This window comes from Tenrec ecaudatus, chromosome 15 (assembly GCF_050624435.1).
Source record: "Tenrec ecaudatus isolate mTenEca1 chromosome 15, mTenEca1.hap1, whole genome shotgun sequence".
Classification (NCBI taxonomy): Eukaryota; Metazoa; Chordata; class Mammalia; order Afrosoricida; family Tenrecidae; genus Tenrec; species Tenrec ecaudatus.
Window position 1 is genome coordinate 98,672,381 of NC_134544.1, and position 8,826 is coordinate 98,681,206.

Here is an 8,826-nt window from a genome sequence, read left to right on the forward strand (position 1 = left end):
TGCTTATGAGGAATTTTCACATGGATCAAGAGGCAACTGTCCGAATAGAACACGGGAATGAATAGAACAAGGGATTTAAAACCTGTGTGGTTTAAAATCAGGAAAGAGGTGTCTTAGGGTTCTTTCCTTTCACCATACTTGTTCAACCTATATGATGAGCAAACCATCAGAGAAGCTGGCTTATATGAAGAAGTATGTGGTAACAACATTGGAGAAAGGTGTGGGGAGAGGTCAAACACTTACAGACATTCTCCCCAGGGTAGTTAGGCAACCAGACTATATGGCAGGCCTCACTCCCTGCTACAGGGGACATAAACTATTCCTCCTTGAGGCTTGAGACCAAGCGTTCACACCCTACTGATAATGGTTCCCATGGAGATCTAGGGAATAGGTGAAAGTTAGGCTGCCATCCTGAACCTAGGATCTGCTCATCTTGTCACATGTATAACCCCAATCCCTCCCCTTCCTATTGCATGTATGTCCCTAGACCACCCCTCTCTCATTACTGTATTACCTATAGGACAGCCCCTTCCAGTGACGTATGTCCTCACCTGTAATTAGGGGGCTTGCGTGTCCCCAGAGAATATAAAAGGGGCCAGGGCTACCATTTAAACTCTCTCTCTCAATCACTCCACGTGGACCATCAAGTGGGGCAGAGGTTAGCATGCTACCATGAAGCATGTCTGACTCCCATTTACTTCAATACTTCACTTCTATCTCTCATGCTCTCTATAACTTTACTATGATGTTTAATTATTATCACTGTACAATTGCGCCTACCGGACCCATAATGATGTGTTAGGGGCTGGCTTCCCCTGACAGAAAGGTTTATTACCAACCTTCAGTATGAAGCTGACAAACTTGCCTGATGAAAGTGAGGAGGGTTGAAGCACTTGCTGATGAAGAGCAAGAATTTCAGCCCTCAGTATGTATTACAAGTCGATGTAAGGAAGACCACAATGCTCACAACTGGAACAATAGGTAACATCATGATAAATGGAGAAAAGGTTAAAGTCTTATTTGGATTCACAATTAGTGCTCATGGAACAACAGTCAAGAAATCAAAACATGTATCGCTTTAGATAAATCTGCGGCACAAGACCTTTTTAGAGTATTACAGAGAAGTGCTGTTCCTTTGAGGACTAAGGTGCTCCTGACCCAAGCCATTCCCCATTGCATCATATGCTTGTGAAACTTGGATATTGACTAAGGAAAACTAAGAATCAATGCATTTGAATTGTGGTGCTGAAGAGGAACACTGTAACTATCGTCGACTGCTAAAAGGACAAACAGATCTGTATTGGAAGACGTAAGACCAGAGCACTCCTTAGAAGTAAGGATGGCAGGACTTCATCCTACATACTTTGGAAATATTGTCAGGAGAGACCAGTCCCTGGAGAAGGCATTGTGTTTGATAAAGCTGAGGAGTGGCAAAAATAGGAAGCTTTATTTTGTTTTCCTTTAAAAAAACATCATTTTATTGGGGGCTCTTACAGCTCTTACAACATTCGATACATCAATTGTATCAAGCATATTTGTACATATGTTGCCATCATCTTTTCCAAGACCTCTTCTACTTGAGTCCTTGGTATAATTTTCTCTTTTTTTCCCTCCCTTCTCCATCCTCCCTTCCTCATGAATCATTTATCAATCATTTTTGTTATTATTTTGTATCGTACAATGTCCTTTGTGTCTCTTCACCCACATTTCTGTTATTCGTCCCCTTAGGAGGGGGTGCTATATATCCAACCTTGTGATGAGTTCCCCCTTTTCCCGCCGTCCCGGGCCATCCCCCTACTCTCATGATGTAGCTACTCCCACTACTGTTCCTGAGGGGTTTATCTGTCCTTAATTCCATGTGCCCAGAGCTCTTATCTGTACCAACGTGTGTTCTCTGGTCTAGTCAGATTTGTAAGGTAGAACTGGGTCATGGTAGTCCAGGGGGAGGAAGCATTAAGGAACTAGAGGAATGCTGTGTGATTCATCTGTGATATACTACACCTGGAACCATTCCTTCCTTATAACCCTTCTGTGGGGAGATATGCAATTGATATCCAATTGTCTACAGATGGGCTTTGGGTCTCCACTCCAACCCCTCTTGTTTGCATCGATATAGTTGTTTGTTTTAATCTTTTGATACCTGATACCTGTTCTCATTGACATCTCGTGATCACACAGGGTAGTGTGCTTCTTCCATGTAGGCTTATTTGCTTCCCTGCTAGATGGCTGTTTGTTTGACTTTAAGCTTTTAAGACCCCAAATGTTGTATCTTTTGATAGCTGGGCACCATTCACTATCTCCACCACATTTGCTTATACACCCATTTTGTCTTCAGCAATCGTGTTGGGAAGGTGAGTATCAGAGTACCAGGTTATCAGAACAAAGTGTTCTTGTGTTAAGGGAGGCCTTGAGTAGAGACCCAAAGTCTGTCTGATATCTTAATATTTAACATATAAATACATGTACATTGGTCTCTATCCCTTTCATTAAACATTAATATATTTACATATATACATGCCTATAGTGATACTTCTGTAAATAGCTTTTGCGTCCAATTTCTTTCCTCTACTTCCTTTCACCTTCCTCCTATCCCACAATCATGCTCACCCACCATTTGACTCTTGGTAATTCCTCTCGGATACATTGCACTTGCCAGGCATTATACACCCTCCTGTTCCCTGATCTGTGAGTTTGTTGGCTCCCCATTCCCCCTCTCCACCACTTCCTCTGCCCTGTCCCCCAACACAGCTCCCACTGCTGGTTACATTGTTTTCTCTTTGGGATTGTTCATCCTGCTTATTTTATATAGAGACATAGGGCAAAAGAAAAGCAAAAATAAACAAAGCAAAACGAATACTTACCTGGCAGGGGAGATACCATGATCACGAAGGTGGTTTTCCCAGGGCGAGGTTTATTCATCCATTGCATTCCGGATGTGGTGACCTCTGCGATTTCCCCAAATGTGGGAAAATAGACTGCATCATTTGTGGTAGTGGGGGACTGCAGATCAGGTCTGATGAGGTGCCAAGCCCTGTCCCCCAAGTCAGAAGTCTATTTTCAGGATTCCTTGGGGACTTGGTTACTTTGCTGCCCTGTTGCACTTCCTTTGATTTCACCCCGCGGTGTCTGGGGCAAACTGGGCACACTTTCTGCACAGTGTCTCCAGTGCTGTCCCCAGTAGCACTAGGGTTCAGCGAAGGAATCCCATGTCTCCTGGTGGGGCCAGCCACACGGTCCTCTGTGTGGATTGGCTGCTCCAAGCAGGGATGTCGTCCCCAGGGTTTGGTGGGCCATGATGAGATTCTCACTCTCACTCTCACTCTTGCTTGCTCTCTCCCTCATAGTTTGGGTCTGGACCTCATCGTGTGGGTCTGGACAGATCAGCAAAGAGCAAGGTTCTTGAGAAGATTGATTGACACAATGGCTCCATCAGTGGGCTCAACCCTGGCAATAATTATGACGACGGCACGGGACCGGGCAGTGTTTGGTTCAATTGTACATTGGCTATGGGCCAGAAGCAATTCGATGACACATAACAACACAGAGCAGATCATGAATCCTGTGTCCTAAGACATCACTGGGTGGGTTTAAACCACCAACCTTTCAGACATGTGTGTACACTTCATCATTTGCATCATGTAGAAACCTCAGTGGCCCTGAGTCTGATTATAAAATCTATCCTTGAGCTTTATCAAAACTCTGGTGCTGGGGGCACCTGTCCGGGTCTTTTTTCCCTCCATAAGGCACAGGCGCTTTTACTGCAGGTGAGAATATTTCCTACTTTTACAATACCACTTTTGAATTTGGAAACACCAGGGAAGACTACAAAACCAGTAAATAAAAATGGAGAGATTATCTAGGAACACAGTGAGACAGAGCAGAATCCCCAAACTGAAACCATCTACAACTGCTCCTTGGCCTGATCCTGCGCTCTTCGGGTCCTGAGCGCCCCCTGGAGTCCTGTCTCTTCCCTGCAGAGGAGGTTTGTGTCTGGGCTCTCACTGACTTCCCACATTGTGTCTCTTACATTAATGCATGATCATTTCCTCGACATTCATGCTCTTTCTAATCATCTGCAGAAAGAGAGTGTTCTTAGAGTTGTCTCTGGAGATGGTGAATTGACGCTTTGCTCAGTCTGTGTATAATGTAGTCCCACCAGAATAACTAATGTATACAACCCACTGCAGGCCCTTCACTGGAGCCTGATGGGATCAATGCATTTCACAACTATTGAAGGTGAATCCAGACGCTGCACAGGAGAGTCTCCGAGACACCCCACCACCACCACGACTTTCTCAGATCGCCCCCAGATGGTGCTCACACTGGACACCTACAAACACAGAAACACCACGATTAGAGGACACATACAAAAACAAATGTACTCGATATTAAACACACACAGCAAGGGTCTACAATGATTACCATGTAAAATGGACAAAGATTGGTGCAAAAGTAGTTTTGTGTATTTGTATTATTAATAGTTATGATATGTATTGATTGAATTTTATATCCTGGATGGCTGTATTGGACTGAACAAAAAATGAAAACACAACAGAACTGTGGGATTCAACCGAAGAGAACCTTGTGGGCTATTTGTAGCAACAACCACCTGTATAGTGTCGAAATCAAACTGACGTTAATGACCTCATTTTGCATCTAATGGAATTAGAGAAAGATGAGTGTGCCACCGCCCAGGTTTACAGGGGAAGGGGTAGGGGTGCCAGGAAATAATTAATATAAGATCTCAAGTAAATGAAATAGAATGAACACCATCAGTAAGTCAATTAAACAAAAACTGACTCTTTGAGAAGATGACCTCGAGTGATAAATATCCAGTTTTCATGATCATGACAGAAGAAAGAGGATGCAATTCTACATGCTTTCTGAACAACCTCATGCCCACAGCTGTATATATCACAAAAATGGAGGGATTTCTTGGATGGCAAGAAAACCAATAATGTTCCTATGCAAGAAACAAATGATGGCGCTGGTCACCATCATCATGGGTATCTACATCTTAAGAGGGACGAGAGGCTTTTTGCTGGATCTAACTTGGCAACCTTTGCTTCTTTGGACTTAAGCCAATGGCCTGCCATCTGACCTGCCCATTTTGGACTCATTTTCCTGTCTAGTCACAAACCTGACCTGCCAACCTGCCATTCACCCTTCTCCGCAGCCTGTGGTGTTCCTGCCCATCCTGGGTTCGTTAGCCCCTGAAGTGTAACTTCATGTAATTTAGTGGCAGTGTAATTTAGAGTCAGAAAGGGGAACTATGATTTTGGTTTGTGATCATTAAGACTCCTTTAAACTGTGAACACATTTTTTAGAGTACTGACTGCATAGCAGAGTGGGTGAGTTTGATCATAAGCATTAGATAGATATTTTATTTATTTGTTTAAAAGATAATTTGACTGGGGGGCTCTTACAGCTCTTATAACATTCCATATATCAATTGCATCAAGCATATTTGTACATATGTTGCCATCATCATTTCCAAAACATTTTCTTCTTGAACTCTTGGTATTAGCTCTTCTTTTTCCCCTCCCTCTCCCACCATCCCATCCTCTTGAATTCTTGATCAATTATATATTGCTTTTATTATTTTATATCTTACACTGTCTCTTGTCTCCCTTCACCAACATTTCTGTTATGTATCTCCTTCGGGGGTTGGGGAGAGCTATACAGCCAACCTTGTGATGGGTTCTTCCTTTCTCTCCCTCCCTCCTCCCCAACCATTCCCCTCTCCTCATATTGCTACTCCCATTACTGTTCCTAAGGGGTTTATCTGTCCTGAATTCCCTGTGTCAAGAGCTCTTATCTGTACCAATGTGTGTTCTCCAGTTTAGCTAGATTTGTTAGGTAGAACTGGGGTCATAAAAATTAAAAAAAAAAAAGAGGGACGAGAGAGGATTCATTGTGAGCTCTCACACCACAAAGGTTGGTGTGTGTAATGTAAAGCTTATAGAGTGAAAACTACTTACAAACTCATATATAACAATAAAGTACATGTCTCAGAGCCCTGTTTTCCCTTGAGAGTGCTTGTGCTTCTCTGAGTCTGAGGGAGAACTCTTGCCCATATTCTCTACTCATCTGCTTCTAAATATCAGAGGACATGAAAATGCAGCTCTCTGCCACTGATAAACCAGTCAGAGCCCCTGATGTGGGAGATCTCAGAGGACAGTCCCAGTCTCTGGGGTCTCTGGTGTTACCATTTCTGCCCAGAAGCTAGTCCACAAGACTCATAATGAATTTTACACCAAACGTGGCATTCATTCTGGCCATTTTACATGGTAATTGTTGTACACCCTGCTGCGGTGTGTATAATTGTGAGTGCATTTGTTTGTATGTGTGCCATCTAATCACGGTGCCTCTGTGTTTGCAGGTGTCCAATGTGAGGTGAAGCTAGTGGAGTCCGGGGGTGACCCAAGAAAGCCTGGGGGGTGGTCTTCATGAAGTATTCAGTGATTTCTTCATGAAAGCGAGAATCAAGCAGGGCCATGTTTTAAGAACTAACTATTCTTGGATTGGGGCAAGAACTAAGTAGGAGCCCAAAATCCATATGCTAGCCCAGGGGTCCTCAAACGTTTTAAACAGAGGGCCAGTTCAAGGTCCCTCAGACCCGTTGGAGAGCTGGACTATAGTTTTTTTAAAAAAAACCCAACTATGAACAAATTCCTATGCACACTGCACATATCTTATTTTGAAGTAAAACAAATGGGGCAAAAACACCCGGTGGGCTGGATAAATGTCCTGGGCGGGCTGCATGTGGCCCACGGGCCGTAGTTTGAGGATGTCTGTCAGCTAGCCCATGGGTTTAATAACTCTGATTTACTTTTGCGGTCATGTTATGATAAAACCAAAACCCCAAACAAATAATAACAACAAAAACACACAAAGAGCAGAAAGAAACAAAAAAGCAAAGAAACAAAAGAGAAAATCATTGTCAATCTTCCTCTAGGGTATAAGGCAATTGCACTGATAAAATTCAGCAATTTATTCAATGACAGATGTTTTCCCCCAATCTATGGGCTCTCATTTTGCTCTCCTGATAAAATCATTTTTTAAAATTAAAAAATAATTTTTGTTATTGTATTTGCAATACATAATTTTGTTGAATACTGCCAAAAATGTTACAAACTTTTAATCCTCATTGTATACATTAATGAAATGAATTTCAGAGCAGTTAAGTATCTTGCATGTGCTTACATAACTTATAAATAGCGTGTATGAGATTGAAAACTAATGCATTCTGATTCTAAAAATTATTCTCCTAACTTCCAAGTCTACATAACTAAGCTGTCAAGGCACTTCTGGCGAAGTTTCCTTATTTATTTATTTTTTATAAATTATTTTATTGTTCTTACAGCCCTTCTAACTGTAAGAACAGTTGATGTATGGAATGTCAGAAGAGTTCTTACAGCTCTTCTAACATTCCATACATCAATTGTATCAAGCATATTTGTGCATATGTTGCCATGGTTTCCAAAACATTTTCTACTAAAGCTCTTCTTATAAAACCCTCTTTTTCCCCCTCTCTCCCTCTTTGATCAAATATATATATCTCCTTTGATCAATTGGATATTTATATCCTTTGATCAAGTATATATATATATATATATATATATACAATTTTTTTAGTAAGCCTTGCAAGTGCATGGCCTCAAAAAATTAGTTTATGACTCAGAATTGTTCCTCTCCATGGAAATCTTTAGTAAAAGGCAAAAGATTTATACGATCTGAAGAGAAACCAGAGTATGCTCAATTATATTTTGTTATTGTTAATTTGTATCTTACACTGTCCGTTGTCTCCCTTCACCCACATTTCTGTTATCATCCCCTTTGGAGGTGGGGCGGCTATATATCCAGCCATATGATAGGTCCCCCGTTTTTTACCCTTCCCCCTACCTGATCATCCACCTAGCCTCATTACATCACTACTCTCATTATTGTTCCTGAGGGGTTTATCTTTCCTGAAGTCCATGTGTCGAGCGCTCTTAGCTGTACCAATATGTATTCTCTGGTCTATCCAGATTTGTAAGGTAGAACTGGGTTACAGCCTTGCGGGTAGGGAGCGAGTATTCAAGAACTAGATGAATGATGTGTGATTTGTCGGTGCTATACTGCACCTGGGTTGAATCATCCCTTCCTTATACTACTTCTGAGGGTGTGGGTGGTATCCAATTATCTACAGATGGGATTTGGGTTCCACTCCAACCCCCCTCTCTCAAATCAATATAATTGTTTGTTTTGGATCTTTTGAGACCTGATGGCTGATCCCATCAACACCTCATGATCACACAGGCTGGTGTGTTTCTTCCATGTGGGCTCATTTGCTTCCCTGCTAGATGACTGCTTGTTTGACTTGAAGCCTTTAAGACTACAGACGTTATATGTTTTGATAGCTGGGTACCATCCGCTCTCTTCACCACATTTGCTTATGCACCCATTTTGTCTTCAGCAATTGTGTCGGGAAGGTGAGTATCAAAGAGAGCCAGGTAATCAGAACAAAGTGTTCTTGGGTTAAGGGAGGCCGTGAGCGAGGCCCAAATTCCATCTGCTATCTTACACCTTTTCATATAAATATATGTTCATTGGCTTCTATCCCTTTCATTATAAATTAATATATTTACATATCTATAGACCCATAGCTATACCTCTATAAATAGCTTTTGACTCCTATTTCTTCCCTCTATTTCCTTTCACCTTCCTTCTATCCCACTATCATACTCACCTTCCATTTGGCTCTCAGTATTTCCTCTTGGATACATTGCTCTTCATAAAACCCTACTCGGGATTATACACCCTCCTCACCATCAATTTTAGATC

At 42.0% G+C, this 8,826-nt stretch overlaps 1 non-coding gene and 1 pseudogene across 1 annotated transcript; one reads left to right on the forward strand and one right to left on the reverse strand.

Moving 5' to 3' along the window:
- The first annotated feature begins 2,853 nt into the window (after window positions 1–2,853).
- Window positions 2,854–3,041, forward strand: LOC142428236 (U1 spliceosomal RNA; annotated as a pseudogene).
- A 4,599-nt stretch (window positions 3,042–7,640) lies between these two features.
- LOC142428290 (U5 spliceosomal RNA) lies at window positions 7,641–7,756 on the reverse strand. The gene has a single exon (XR_012780214.1). It is a non-coding gene; the product is annotated as a U5 spliceosomal RNA (small nuclear RNA).
- Between the last annotated feature and the right edge of the window lie 1,070 nt (window positions 7,757–8,826).